At 43.7% G+C, this 15,640-nt stretch overlaps 3 pseudogenes; all 3 read left to right on the top strand.

Annotated features, from left to right (window-relative positions):
• Window positions 1-14,281: 14,281 nt before the first annotated feature.
• On the top strand, window positions 14,282-14,400 carry LOC143999082 (5S ribosomal RNA; annotated as a pseudogene).
• Window positions 14,401-15,081: 681 nt separating this feature from the next.
• Window positions 15,082-15,200, top strand: LOC143999164 (5S ribosomal RNA; annotated as a pseudogene).
• A 240-nt stretch (window positions 15,201-15,440) lies between these two features.
• Window positions 15,441-15,559, top strand: LOC143998813 (5S ribosomal RNA; annotated as a pseudogene).
• The last annotated feature ends 81 nt before the right edge of the window (window positions 15,560-15,640 follow it).

The following is a 15,640-nucleotide window of genomic DNA, read 5'->3' as shown; positions in this document are numbered from 1 at the left end:
TGACTAAAATGAGTTTCACATCATACAATGTTAAGGGACTAAACACCCCAGAGAAACGTACACGTTTAATAATGGAGTTGAAAAGATTTAAATCTCAAATAGTTTTCTTACAGGAAACTCATTTTAAAAAGGATAGGATCCCTTGGAGTAAAGGTCACTATTTCCCCTGGGTATATCATAGCACCTCACAGAACTCGAAATCCTGTGGGGTATCTATTTTAATAGCAAGACAGACACCATGGAAGGAACAAGGGGTATACATGGATGAGGAAGGTCGCCTCCTGATAGTAAAAGGTACATTGGGCTGCCAAAAAGTGACATTGGTAAATATATATCTGCCAAATGAAAACCAAGTAACCTCTCTAGAAATCTATTTACAGATTATTCAACAACATAAAGAGGGAATACTAGTGTTAGGAGGCGACCTAAATATGGCTTTGGATCCAATAAAAGACACATCAAAAGGCTCGTCTCATCTATCTTATGTCAAATTAAGGAAAGTAAAGAGAATGATGCAAGAACTGCAGCTGATCGATAGCTGGAGGGCTGTTCACACACAGAGCAGAGATTATACTTTTTTCTCGGCAAAATATAAATCTTACTCTAGAATTGACTATATTTTAATCTCCCAGAATGTGATTACATCCCTAGTGGAAGCCTCAATTGGCCTATTTACACTATCAGACCACGCCCCGACGAGTTGTGTGATTGAATTAGGGGAAGCTGAACCAAGGGAATGGCAATGGAAGTTAAATGAAACATTACTAAAAGATAGTGAATATAAGGTAAAATTAGAACAAGAACTGGATGTTTTTTTTGCAACAAATAAAGTAGGAGAAACAACACCTTTTTGTATATGGGAAGCACATAAATGTGTCATGAGAGGAATATTTATATCCATGGGAGCACATAGAAAACGCAGAATGAATGAAACGATTGATAACTTGCTTAAAGAGATTAGGGAACTAGAAACAGTACATAAAAAATCACAAGCACAATCATTAGAACAGAAATTAGATGGTCTGCGTGAAAAATTAAATCTCCAATTAATAGATAAAGCGAAAGCAAAGCTAACTCGAGGGAAACGGAGATTCTATGAATTTGGGAATAAACCAGGGAGACTGTTGGCAAACGCCCTCAGAGAAAGCACAACTAGGAATTCAATTACACAAATTAAGACACAGAGAGATGAAATGGTTAATACATCGGAGAAAATTGCTCAGGTATTCAAAGAATACTATGAGAAGCTATATCAGTTGGAAAAGAAGTCTACGTTGGCAGAGGAGTTAAAAAAAGGAGAGATCGCTAGAGAATATATTGAAAGGACAGAAATGCCAAAAATAACAGAGGAAATGGCCAGAGAAATAGATGTACCAATCACTCTAGAGGAAGTTGCAAAAGCATTAAAAATATTGAAATTAGGTAAATCACCAGGTCCAGATGGATTTACTTTGTCATATTATAGAATGTTCGCGGAGAAACTGGCTCCGAGATTCGTGGAAGCTTATAATTCAATACGGGAAGGGAAGCAAATTCCAACAGAAACGTTACTGGCGCATATAACAGTAATACCGAAAGAAGGAAAGGATCCCTCTCAGTGTCCCAGCTACCGACCTATTTCGTTGTTGAATGTGGACCTTAAATTGTTCACAAAAATATTAGCCATGAGATTGATAAATTTGATACCGGAACTAATACACCCAGATCAAGTGGGATTCGTCCCAGGGAGAGAAGGAAGAGAAAATACGCAACGAGTGGTGAACACAATTTACCTGGTACAAAAATTGCATAAGTCAATGGTGATAGTATCTGCGGATGCAGAAAAAGCGTTTGATCGGGTGGATTGGATATTCTTAAAAGCAGTACTACAACATATAGGCCTGGGGGAGGGGATGCTGAGATGGATCCTAAACTTATATTCAAAACCAAGTGCTAGGGTGAAAGTGAATGACAGATTATCAGAGCCATTCTCCATTTTAAATGGAACACGCCAGGGATGTCCCCTCTCACCCCTGATATTCATTTTGACAATAGAACCTTTTTTAAGGAAAATACGTGCCAATGTGGATATCAGGGGGGTAAAAATAAAAAATGAAGATCAGAAGTTGGCAGCTTATGCAGATGATTTGATCTTTTTTGTAACGTCCCCAATTACATCTCTCCCATCTTTACTAATGGAGCTACGAGAATATGGGAAAATATCCAACTTTAGAATAAACTATGGAAAATCGGAGGCAATGGGAGTAGAGATGGATTCGCCTCAGTTGCAAGCAGTGTCCACGCAATTTGATTTTAGATGGACGAATTCATATATAAGTTACTTAGGAACAAAAATGTCAAAAAATCTAAATGAACTGTTCGAACTTAACTATATCCCACTGGTAAGACAGATCAAAAGCGATCTTCAAAAATGGGACAAAGAGATTTTTACATGGTTCGGGAGAACCAATATTATTAAGATGAATGTGATGCCCAGACTGTTATACATAATTCAAACTATACCAATTAAGATCCCTTCAAGTTTGTTTAAGGATCTTAGATCAAGATTTATGAAGTTCATCTGGGCTGGGAAACCAGCAAGAGTACGTCGAGATATTTTAGTACTCCCCAAAGGAAAAGGAGGGATAGGACTTCCAGATCCAATAAAATACCAGGAGGCCTCACACTTAACTAGAGTAGTGGAATGGTGTAGGCTTAAAAACGAAAAACCGTGGATACAGACAGAACAAGCAGCGACAGATATCCCATTGGAAGGATTAGTGTGGATTCCAGATACAGAAATACCAATGGGATTGAGAAAACATCCAATACTAGGGGAGACATTACGAATAACTAAAAGAGTATTCAGGAAAACATCTATTTCAAGAATTCCCAGTCCGCTCCTTCCTATCCTTGGTACCCCAGCATTTCTACCGGGAATGACAGATCCAAAGTTTAAAACAATACAAGATAGAGGTATGAGTAGAATTTGTCATTTCTCGGTAGGCAACCGGTTAATGACTAAAAAAGATATTGAAAAAGGAATGACATTAGGATTAGACCCTTTCAGAATGAGGCAATTAGAAGCCTTTATTAGATCTAAATCAAAGGTATACGTAGAAATAAGGGCATTGACTGAGTTTGAAGAGATCTGTTTGAAAGGAGAGGAACTGAGACATCTGATGTCTTATTTTTATAGTATGTTAATAGAACAGGAGACTTCACAAGATTTGCCCTTTTTACAGGCTTGGGAAAGAGATTTAGGGACTACGTTTTCCCCAGAACAAAAGGATAAGATGCTGTTGTTTAATCAAAAGGCCTCGATGGCAAGCAGATATCAAGAAGGGGGATACAAGATCCTTACTAGGTGGTATAGAACACCAAAAGTGTTACATCAAATTTACCCCCAGATATCAGAGACATGTTGGAGATGTCATGGAGCAGAAGGAACATTATTACATATATTTTGGGAATGTCCAAAAATTAGAGTGTTCTGGGAGATGGTAGCCGATACTATTGTAAGGATTACAGGAATTGACCTGGGAGATAAACCGGCAACTTTTCTGCTGCTGGACATCCCAATGGCAATAGAAAGATTCAAAAATTCTTTGCTGAGACATTTATTGATAGCAGCAAGGGCATGTATCCCGGTTCTGTGGAAAAAAAGCAACCCTCCAGCTAGAGCACAGTGGTTTCAGAGAATTGCAGAAATCCAACAAATGGAAAATTTAACAATGACAATGAGAGATCAAGACGAGAAATATCAGAAGATCTGGGCTCCATATCTAAATTATAGAGAAAGTATGATGTGAAACATTTCGAAATATGATAGAGCAGGCGGGTGGTGGTGGGGGGGGGGAGTGAGGGGGGGGATTATAGTGAAAATTCAAACTTTTTTTTTTTTTTTTTTTTTTTGTTTGTATATTTATTTATTTATTTTTCTGGGAGGGAAGGGTGAGGGAGGGGGGAGGATGACGTGGAATTGAGGTATGGATTGAAATATTATAAGACTGTTATAGCTGTTAAAGAAGTTGTAGATGTATAACGAAATGTAATGTGAAATCTATGGAAAGAAAAGATGAAAAAATAAAGAATTTATAAATAAAAAAAAAGGGATAGTTGCAAAGTAATATCCTCATTAGGGCAGAAAGTCGGAATAGCAATGAGATCAGATGGTTGCAACATAACACGAAATATGAGCACGGCTAAAATACAGAAAAACAGTACATTATTTAAGAGTACAGTAGAATATAGTATAAATGATTTAAGATTAAATTGACTTAGCTTGAAAAAATCTAAGTTTAAATCGTTGAGTAAATCGTTGAGTAAATCGTAAATTTATCAGCTAAGTTAACTCTGAGATTGTGACTAATTTGACAGTTCCATTACGCGGTCCAATTCCACTGGTATAATCATAATGTAATATCAGTAATTGCTATCAGTAAATGTTAAAATTTTAGACAGTTTACATTAGGATGTGGAATTGATATGGATTTAAAAGCGGTACATTAATTTTCTGAAGCATATGGCAGAAAGACGGCTTACACTGCTTTTCTCACATTTTGCTGCGGTAAAAAGAAATGTTTTGTCACTGTGTTTTAACTGTGCAATGATCCTAGTGCAGAGAGATACTCAGTTAAAGTCAGAGATACTCGGTTAATGTCAGAAAAGCAATAAAACTTTTTACATCGTTAGCGAGCGATAGTTACATTACTCATAATATGTGCAGCATGTCTGGTAGCAAATGGATGGTTTTGTGAACATTTTGCATTACCGTACAATTAGCGGTAGACCTCATCGAAGTGAATAGATTTAACTGGTTTTGAGATAGTACTCTCTATTTCTAATAATAAATAAAGCAAAATAAGTCAGGATGGTGTGTCGTCAGTGGTGATATCAAAGTGACAGTTGATGTGGAGAATTACAAATATGCAAAATAGAGCAAAAGAGTGCAAAGTTTATTTTGTTAAGTCATTGACTGATAAGTAATTTTTTAAGTTATTGGCCGTTATTGTTTTGGCAGTACATGGTTTATTTTGATGTATGATAGTTTTATTGCATGCTTGATGTGGGTGATTAAAATCGTGTAGTCTATATTTAGCATAAGAATGAAAAGGCATAACATGGCAATGAGACAAACTCCATTAGAGATGCGAACTAGATGAAATGATGAAATGTGTCTGTATATCCAAGATTGTCTATTGTTATCACTTAGCCTACCCTCTAAATTCACTAGCCTCTCTATATACACGAGCATGTTTTCTGTTTCTGTATACATTACTCTGTCTTCTTTACACCCTGGCCTGTCTTCTATATACACTCTGTTATACACTAGTTTCTCTGTATACACTAGCCGGTCTTCTGCATACAATAGCCTGTCTTCGGTATACACTAGCCTATTTTCTGAATACACTAGCCCGTCTTCTGTATGCCCTAGCCTGTCTTCTGTATACATTAGTCTCTCTGTATAAACTAGCATCTCTCTATACCCCAAACTGTCCTCTGTAAACACTTGTCTCTCTTTATAGCCTGTCTAGCCTTTCATCTGTACACACTAGCTTCTCTGTATACACTAAACAGGCTTCTATATAAAATAGCTTCACTGTATGCACTAGCCTCTCTGTATAATCTAGCCTTTATTCTGTATTCACTAGCCTTTCTTCTGTATGCTGTAGTCTTCTATATATACTAGCTTCTCTGTACACCCTTGCATCTCTATAAACACTGTGTAAACTAGCCAGTCTTATGTATACACTCGCCGACTGTATACACCAGACTCTCTGAATACACTAAACCCTCTGTATACCACATCCTGTCTTCTGTATACACTAGACTGTAAAAATTAGCTAGAATACACCAGCCTGTCTTCTGTACCCACTAGACTCTCTGTATAAACTACCCAGTCTTTTGTATACACTATCAGCTTTGATGTATACCCAAGCCTATCTTCTGTATATGCACTGTCCTTTCTGTATACACTTGACTCTCTCTATACACTAATCTCTCTATATACACTAACATCTTTGTATATACTAGCCTCTCTTTAAACTAGCCTCTCTGTGTACCCCAGCCTCACTGTTTACTCGAGCATCTCTGTATACTCAAGCCTATCTTCATGCACGAGTCTGTATTCTGTATACACTAGCCTCTCTTTAAACTAGCCTCTCTGTATACCCCAGAATAACTGTATACTCTAGCCTCTCTGTATACACTAGCATTTCTGTATACATCACCCTATCTGTATTCACTAGCCTCTCTGTATACCCCAGCCTGCCTCTCTATATACACTAGCTTTCTTCTGAATATAATAGTCTCAGTCTCTCTCTATAACCAAGCCTGTTTTCTGTATACATTAGCACGTGTCCTGTATACACTAGCCTGTCTTCTTTATTCTCTAGCCTACCTTCTATATACACTGCCATTTATGAGGTAAACAAAGATTCTAGTGTACATAAACGACAGGCTAGAGTATAAAGAGAGGATAGGGTATACAGAAGAAAGCCTAGTGTATACAGAACACAGGCTAGTACCCTGAGCCTGGGTGAGAGAGGATGAGGAGCATTAGGAGGGCTTGGTCTTTCACATCCGACAAAGTGTTCGGCATGATGTGGCTCAACACGTCCAGCTGCCGAAAATAAAGACAAGCGTGGGAGGCACACAACACCCACTGTAACAGTGCTAGGTTCCTGCATTACAGAAACAGAACACCAGCAATAAGGGGTATCTTCAGGTGTATACTGTGCAGGAGGCACACAACACCCACTCTAACTTCTGCACTGCAGATGCCTGTATTGCAAAAATTGAACACCAGTAATAAAGGGTAGCTTCAGGTGTGTACTGTGCAGGAGGCACATAACACCCACTGTAACAGTGCTAGGTTCCCAAGCAGTAAAGACACTGTCCCTGCCTATCGTCCTCTATCCCTGACCGCCGCAACACACTATACAAGGCGGCCGCGCTGGCGGCCTTATATAGTGTGGGGTGTGTACTAAACCCCCCTTGAGATATAATTGGCCACAGGAATACTGCCTGTGGTCAATTGTGGCTCTCCTCTCAGAGGATGTCACATCTGTTCTCATTATATAGAACTTATTATGCTCCTCGTAAACTTTTTCAATTTGGCCGAACGGCCACACGCAAGTTGCCCCCCGGTGCGGGAACATGGTGGGAGACATGATGCACATGTTTTGGAGATGCCCGAAGTTGATCTGCTACTGGACGGAGGTGACAGGAACCATTGATCGGGTGTTTGGAACCTCCACAAGGATGGAGGCGAAGTATTGTCTCCTGGGATTAGTTGATTGAGTTGGAAACCCGGGAAGCAGCCAGATGGCAGTTCTGAGATGCCTATTTCAGGCAAGGAAACTGATTGCCCAACCCTGCTTAGCCTCCAATGTTGGCAATGACTTGTTTTTTTTAGCTTGTTTCCCAAGATGACCATGTTGGCGTTTGTCAAGATGGTTGAGAGTGCCCAAAGAGATCGCCTATGGCCCCATCACCTTGAAAGTGCCCGATCTTGTCTGATCTCGGAGGTTAAGCATTGTCGGCCCTGATTAGTAACTGGATGGAAGACCGACTGGGAATACCAGGTGCCGTATGCTTATTTCTTGATCATACATCACGGGACACAGGATCAGTACATAATGGGTTATATAGGCACCTCTGGTGATTGGACACTGGTTAACCCCCAATTAAGGAGAATTCCTTCCCTATATAACCCCTCCCATATGGGAGGCACCTCATTTTTTCCTTCGCCAGTGGTGGTTGGTCACGTAAAACATGTGCTATGAAGAAAGTTCTGTGCAGGTCCCTGCGGGGGCCTAAGGGCTACAACAAACAGGATCCATATCTCAGGCCGATATTTTGACTCCCAAGATGATATGGTACCCGGGACTCGTCATCTGAAGAAACGAGGTTTTGCCTGTAAGTCCTCTCCTATTGGAAGACTGGGCTCTGGGAAAAACAGACTTACTGTACTATTTACATAGTGGCACGAAAGTTTCTGGCAGAGTCTTTTACAAGGTCCAGGTAGGAGGTTCTTCTGAGAAGGAACCCAAAAAAAACCTGAAGGTTGGCACAACTCTGCCCGCCGTGATGGGTGAAGGCTGGAATCTGTCTGTTTTCAGCAATTCCTGCGGCAAGGACAGGTAAGGGAAGTTAATCCTGTATAAATTATATTATGGATTTCTTCATTGAGTAGTTGTATGTCTTACCTGGTTTTCACAACTAGGGGGAGTAAGAGTAGCCTGATGCATACTTACATGCCTTTCAGATACACACGCTCAGTGAAGCCTGGTTCTCCCAGATGACTCATGTCTCCACTGCAATCTCTGCCACAATGAAGGTAATACAGGGGTCCCACGTAGTCTGGGGGTCCCAGACAGCTCCGATGGCAATTCCCTTCCCCCCTGGATACCGGCAGTCCTCGTGCATGCGCGCCAAGCACGCTCCCATGCTAATGGAGGAGGCGGGAGTGTGTTTGCAAGCCGCGTCGTTCGGTGTGCACGGCGCTGTACTGCGCAGGCGCCAGGCGGCAGTTTTACAGCCCAGAGCGTCAGGGGGCTGTAAGTGGAGACACGGGAGCTGTGGGCAGTAAGCATCCCATGGGATTGGATCCAGGCAAACCTAAGACACCTACTCAGCATCAGGTTGTGCAGTTTAAGCATATATATTTATTGTGAGACTTTAAGCACAACAGTGATTGCACTTTGTACTAGTACCTCTGCTTTGTAGCTTAGGACTATGTCTCCTCGTAAGAGGGTCTTAGGGGGAGATAACAAGGACACTGGTAAGTCACCGCCTACGTCTAGGGGTTTTAAAATGCCTGTAGGTTACCATCCCCCCCCTGCAAGACTGAAGTCAGCCTCACAGGATGAGTCAGTGCCCCTGTCAGGATTTGCAGCCTCTCCTAATATTTCAGCCCCAATATACATCACTGAGGACTCCCTTAGGGCTACATTGGAGGGTTTTGAAGGGAGAATCATGAATTTTATTTCAGCTTCCCTGAAAGATAGCAGGAAAAGGGGTAGATCCCCTCCCTCTGCTGAGATTCCTCTTTCAGATGACACTTCTGACAATGAGGAGAGATCCCTATCTTGGGACAGGGATCTTGAGCAGTCGGATGAATCAGAGGAAGAGGAGAGAGTCCCCTCCTCCCTGGCACTCAGAAAACAGGTGCAGTATTATACTGAATTGGTGCATACCACATTCAGAATGCCTGCTGCTGAGATCGCTACGTCCTCTGTTTCTTCCCTGGGAGTCAGGAAAATCCCACAACCTGCCTTTTCCTTTCCAATTAATCCCTTAATGGATAAATTGTTGTATGAGGATTGGGGACATCCTGATAAACTGTTTGCTCCTCCTAAAAGGTTTTCTATGCTTTAGCCTTTGGAGGAAAGTTTCACCAAGAAATGGGGGGTCCCATCTGTTGATGCGGCTGTTTCTTGCATGAATAGAAACCTGACCTGTCCTTTGGATAATGCTCAGGTATTTAAAGATCCAACTGATAAGAAGCTGGAAACATTATTAAAAGCCTCCTTTTCCATGACTGGCACTGTAGTGAAACTTACAGTCGCAGCTGTGGGGTTGTGTCAGTTCCTCAAGGAACAGGTTAAGCAGATGCTTGGCCTCCTTCCCAATGAGGAAGTGGAGAATTATGCAGAAATACCTCAAATTCTGTGTTTCATGATTGATGCGATTTTGGATTCTGTCCAACAAGCATCTCGTTTGTCTCTCCTGTTGGTACACATGCGAAGGGCCCTATGGCTAAAGAATTGGGCAGCTGAGCTATCATGCAAGAAGCATTTGATTGGGTTCCCGTTTAAAGGGGAACGTTTATTTGGAGAAGAATTAGAAAAATTCGTCCAAAAAATTTCAGGGGGTAAATCTACTCTCCTTCCAGTCAAAAGGAGCAAACGTCCATCATTTAGGCGTGCTCTCTCTCCCGGAGCATCAAGCTCTAAGCAGTGGCGACGGCCTTCTCAACCCCCCTCTACAGGAAAGGCTCAAGGTCGGGCCCAGGGGCAGAAGAAATCCTGGGGGCAAAAGCCTGCCAAGCAGAGCCTGAAAGCTTCCTTGTGAAGGGGTGCCCCCGCTCGGCCAAGTGGGGGGAAGGCTCTTGCAGTTTGCAGAAGCCTGGCGGGAAGAGATCCGGGATGAGTGGGTGGTCTCTTCGGTATCTCTGGGCTACAAGCTGGAGTTTCAGGAGATTCCACCTTCTTGCTTTCTAAGGTCAAGGATCCCCAGGGACCCAGTAAAGCAAAGACCGCTATTTCTGGCCTTAGATCACTTACTATCCCAGGGGGTGATAGTAGAAGTGGACCCAAAAGAACAGGGTTCAGGGTTTTACTCGAATCTCTTCACCGTTCCAAAGCCAAATGGTAGTGTCAGACCTATCCTGGATCTGAAGGATCTGAACCGTTTTTTACGCATCCGGTCCATCTGAATACAGTCAATTCGCACTGTGGTCTCCTCCCTGCAAGGGGGAGAGTTTATGGCATCAATAGACATCAAGGATGCATATCTCCATCTGCCAATTTTTCCCGCACACCAAAAGAATCTAAGGTTTGCGGTAGAGCGGCGCCATTTTCAATTTGTGGCCTTGCCGTTCAGGCTAGCTACGGCCCCTCGAGTCTTCACAAATATTCTGGACCCTCTCTTGGCAAACCTAAGAGCTCAGGGTATGGCCGTCATGGCTTATCTAGACGATTTGCTTCTCATAGAGAAAACAGTAGCGCTCCTGGACCACAGTGTTACCAGAACGCTAGAACAGCTGGAACGCCTAGGTTGGATTATAAACCTAGAAAAGTCGTCCCTACAGCCTGCTACCAGGTTGGAATACCTGGATATGGTTATCGACACTGCTCAGGGCAAGGTGTTTCTACCAAGGCCAAAAGCCTTGGCCATTGGGGATCTGGTGTGCCTAATTCTGGGCAGAAGATCTTCCCCCATTCGGTTGTGCATGAGACTCTTAGGCCGCGTACACACGGGCGGACTGTTCGCCCAACTTTGTCCGCTGAACAGTGTTTGGGCGGACAGTCCGCTCGTGTGTGGGCTTTCAGCGGACAGTTTCAGCGGACAGTTTGACGGACAAGGTTTTTCGGAAATTCCGTAAAACTGTCCGCTGAAACCTTGTTTCAGCGAACAGTCCGCTCGTGTGTAGGCTTGTTCGTCAAACAAAGTTGCGCGCATGCTCAGAAAGGATTTTCACGCCGAAAGCTATAATGCAGTGTATAGGACGTCGTATTTTTCGTCCCGTCGTACGTGCCGTTCACGTCATCGCGCACGGTTTCAGCAAACTGTTCGTACGTCGTGTGTGGCCATGTCCGTCCATGCTAAGTTTGAGCGGACTGTTTGCCGAAACTGTTGGACGGACAAAGTTGGGCGAACAGTCCGCGCGTGTGTACGCGGCCTTAGGGAAAATGGTCGCCTCCTTCGAGGCCGCTCCATTCGCCCAGTTCCACTCAAGGCCTCTGCAAAATTCATCCTTGCGGCTTGGAACAGGAAGCCCCAGTCCTTGGATCTTCCTATGCCTCTATCCCCAGGGAAACGCAAGAGTCTCGTGTAATGAGTCTAAGAGTCTCGTTACAAACCGAGAATTTGCTGAAAGGCAAAACTTTTCTTCCTCTTCCATGGAAGATTATTATGACAAATGGCAGCCTGACAGGCTGGGGAGCAGTGTTGGAAGAGATGTGCTCGCAGTGGAAATGGTCTGTGATCGAGAAGCTATTGCCCATAAATGTCTTGGAGATCCGGGCAGTTTATATGGCTCTCATAAACTGGTCTTTCAGACTACGGGGTCTCCCTGTTCGGGTTCAGTCCGACAATGCCACAGCAGTGGCCTATATCAATCACCAGGGTGGTACCAGGAGTCTGGTTGTGCAAAAAGAGGTGAATCGCATACTTGTCTCGGCAGAAAGGCATGGAACATGCCTTTTTGCAGTCTTCATTCCAGGAGTGGAAAATTGGCAGGCAGATTTTCTGCGCCGCCAGCAGTTGTGCCTAGGAGAATGGGCTCTGCACCCTGACGTGTTTTGGAACATATGTCGCAGGTGGGGTACTCCAGACGTAGATCTGTTTGCGTCCAGGTTCAACAGAAAACTGGACAAATTCGTGTCAAGGACAAGAGATACACTCGCTCAGGGGTCGGATGCTCTGACAGTTCCCTGGGATCAGTACAATTTGATTTATGCCTTCCCCCCGTGCCCGCTTCTGTCGCGGTTCCTGGGAAGAGTCTAGAGGGAAACAAAGTCACTTCTTTTGGTAGCCCCGGCTTGGCCCAGGCGACCGTGGTACGCAGAGATCATGAAGTTGGCAGTAGGCAGGCCGTGGATCCTCCCTCTCTGGCCAGATCTGCTCTCACAGGGTCCAATTTACCATCCTGCTTTACACAGTCTGAATTTGACGGTTTGGCTGCAGAGACCCACATTCTGAGAGACCGTGGGCTTTCGGGGCCATTCCTTTCTACTCTGGTCAATGCCAGAAAGCCGGCCTCCAGGCTTATTTACTACAAAATCTGGAGGGCATATGTTTCCTGTTGTGAACTCAGGGAATGTCATCCTAGAAAGTATGTCATTAGCAGGATCTTGGCCTTCCTCCAGTCAGGCCTAGAAATGAATTTGGCCGTAAGCACTATCAAGGTGCATATTTCGGCCTTGTCAGTGTTTTTTCAGAAACCACTTGCATCACATTCCCTGGTGCGGGCTTTCATCCAGGGGGCTATGCGGATAAGGCCGCCAGTCAAACCTCCGGTATGCCCATGGGATCTAAATTTGGTTCTCTCAGCTTTGCAGGGGCAACCTTTTGAACCTTTGCATCAGGCTTTGTTAGTTCTTTTGACTAAAAAATTGGTTTTCTTGGTAGCCATATCCATGGCTAGAAGAGTGTCAGAAATAGCAGCTCTCTCCAGTAAAGAACCGTATCTAATTATTCATAAGGACCTGATGGTAATGCGTCCCAACAGGTCCTTTCTGCCTAAGGTGGTTTCAGGATTCCATTTGAATCAAGATGTAAGCCTACCATCCTTTTTTCCGGACCCACAGTCCGCAGAAGAAGAATCTTTGCACACTTTGGATGTGGTAAGGGCAATCAGTATCTATCTTCAGGCAACTGCTCAGATAAGGAAAACTGGTTGCTTATTTATTTTGCCGAAAGGCCCTAGGAAGGGCCAGGCGGCATCAAAATCCACTCTCTCAAATCCCATTGTACGATGCAAAATGGAAACCGTGGTCTATCTTTAGACTCCTACATTAACTGTGCTGGTCTCTCCTCTCTCTTTACTTTGCTATCCTGTTATTTCCTCTTCTTTTCTTTATCTTTGGGTGCTCCCCCCCTCTTTTTTCTTTTTTTCCTCCTTTTGTCTCTTTCAGTTCTTCAGAAATATTCTGTTCTTTTTGAACCATGTGGTATCTTTTATCTCATATGTTAATACTCATGTTATCCATGCGGATTTCACAGTTCCTTTTTTGTTTGTATTGCCATATTCACTCAATTTTGATCATATGTTATGCTCACTATGTTATCTGCGTCTTTTGTTCTGTATGTTTAGACATGCTCTACCACTGTGTATTTCTGATTCTGTTTATTATTTCCTAATAAATACTTTTGAAAACAAAAAAAAAAATCCACTCTCTCAAGGTGGATTAGACAGATTATTTCTCAGGCCTATAGTGTTAAAGGGAAGATCCCTCCTTTTCAAGTGAGAGCGCAATCAACTAGGGCTGTAAGTGCTTCTTGGGCAGTGCATCACCAGGCCTCCCTGGCTCAGATCTGTAAGGCTGCAACTTGGTCATCAGTCCACACATTCACCAGATTCTATCAGGTGGATGTCAGAGGGCAAGAGGATATCGCCTTTGGGCGCAGTGTACTGCAGGCTGCAGTTTAGGTCCTCCGGTCCTTGGCGGTCTATATATTATGATCTGTGTCTCCCTCCCCTCAATCTGAGCATCTTTTCTTGAGAGTACATCACGGGACACAGGGCTCCCACCCCTCTTGGGTTTTACATGGTTTCCTATTGCTTTGCTACAAAACTGAGGTGCCCCCCATATGGGAGGGGTTATATAGGGGAGGAATTGTCCTTAATTTGGGGTTAACCAGTGTCCAATCACCAGAGGTGCCTATATAACCCACTATGTAATGAAGCTCCTGTGTCCCATGATGTACTCTCAAGAAAAGGATTTTACAGGTAAGCTGTATATAAAAATCCTATTTTTTATGTTGTTGGCGTTGACCTGTTTTCTTTCGCTTGTTTCCCAAGATGACCATCTTGGCGTTTGTCAAGAGGGTGAGAGTGCCCAAAGAAAGTGCCTACGGCCAAATCACCCTGAAAGTGCCCGATCTTGTCTGATCTCGGGGGCTAAGCATTGTCGGGCCTGATTAGTAACTGGAAGGGAGACTGACTGGGAATACCAGGTGCCGTAGGCTTCTTTTTATGTTGTTGGCGTTGACATGTTTTTTTTTCCGCTTGTTTCCCAAGGTGACCATCTTGGCATTTGTCAAGAGGGCTGAGAGAGCCCAAAGAAATCTCCTATGGCCACATCACCCTGAAAGTGCCCGATCTTATCTGATCTCAGAGGCTAAGCAGGGTCCGTCCTGGATAGTACCTAATTACAGGTGCCGTAGGAATCTTTTTATATTGTTGGCTTTGACCTGTTTTTTTTTCACTTGTTTCCCAAGGTGACTATTTTAGCATCTGTCAAGAGTTTTGAGTATGTCCCGAAGCGTTCGCCTAAGGCCCCATCACCCTGAAAGAGCCCGATCTCAGAGGCTGAGAAGGGTCAGGGTCAGATGGGAGACCGCCAGGGTCTATGTTGTTGGCGTTGACCTGTTTTTTTTCACTTTTTTCCCAAGATGACCATCTTGGCATTTGTTAAGAGGGTTGAGAGTGTCTGAATAGAACACCTATGGCCACATCACCCTGAAAGCGCACAATCTCATCTGATCTCAGAGGCCTAGCAGTGTACGGCCTGGTTAATACCTGTATGGGAGGCCATCTGTGAATACCAGGTGCCGTAGGCTTCTTTTTATGTTGTTGGTGTTGACCTGTTTATTTTTGCTTGTTTCCCAAGGCGTTTAACAAGAGGGTCGAGAGTGCCCAAAGAGATCACCTACGGCCCCATCACCCTGAAAGCACCCGATCTTGTCTGATCTCGGAGGCTAAGCAGTGTCAGGCCTGGTTAATACCAGGATGGGAGAACGTCTGGGAATAACAGGTGCCGTAGGGGAGATGGCGGAGATGGCGTTGGAATACCAGGTGCCGTATTCTTCTTTTTATGTTGTTGACATTGAACTGTCTTTTTTCGCAAGGTTGGGCCTTGCTAGTACCTGGATTGGAGACCACCTGGGAATACTAGGTGCTGTAGGCTTCTTTTTATGTTGTTGGTGTTGACCTGTTTATTTTTGCTTGTTTCCCAAGGTGACCATCTTGGCGTTTAACAAGAGGGTCGAGAGTGCCCAAAGAGATCACCTACGGCCCCATCACCCTGAAAGCACCCGATCTTGTCTGATCTCGGAGGCTAAGCAGTGTCAGGCCTGGTTAATACCAGGATGGGAGAACGTCTGGGAATAACAGGTGCCGTAGGCTTCTTTTTATGTTATTGGCCTTGACCTGGTGTTTTTTTTCACTTGTTTCCCAAGGTGACCATCTTGGCATTTGGCAAGAGGG

Source organism: Lithobates pipiens, unplaced genomic scaffold (assembly GCF_037356315.1).
Source record: "Lithobates pipiens isolate NorthernLeopardFrog02 unplaced genomic scaffold, aLitPip1_a1.2 Scaffold_19, whole genome shotgun sequence".
Classification (NCBI taxonomy): domain Eukaryota; kingdom Metazoa; phylum Chordata; class Amphibia; order Anura; family Ranidae; genus Lithobates; species Lithobates pipiens.
Note: the sequence above shows the minus strand (reverse complement) of the source record. Positions and strands in the feature narration are given on the sequence as shown.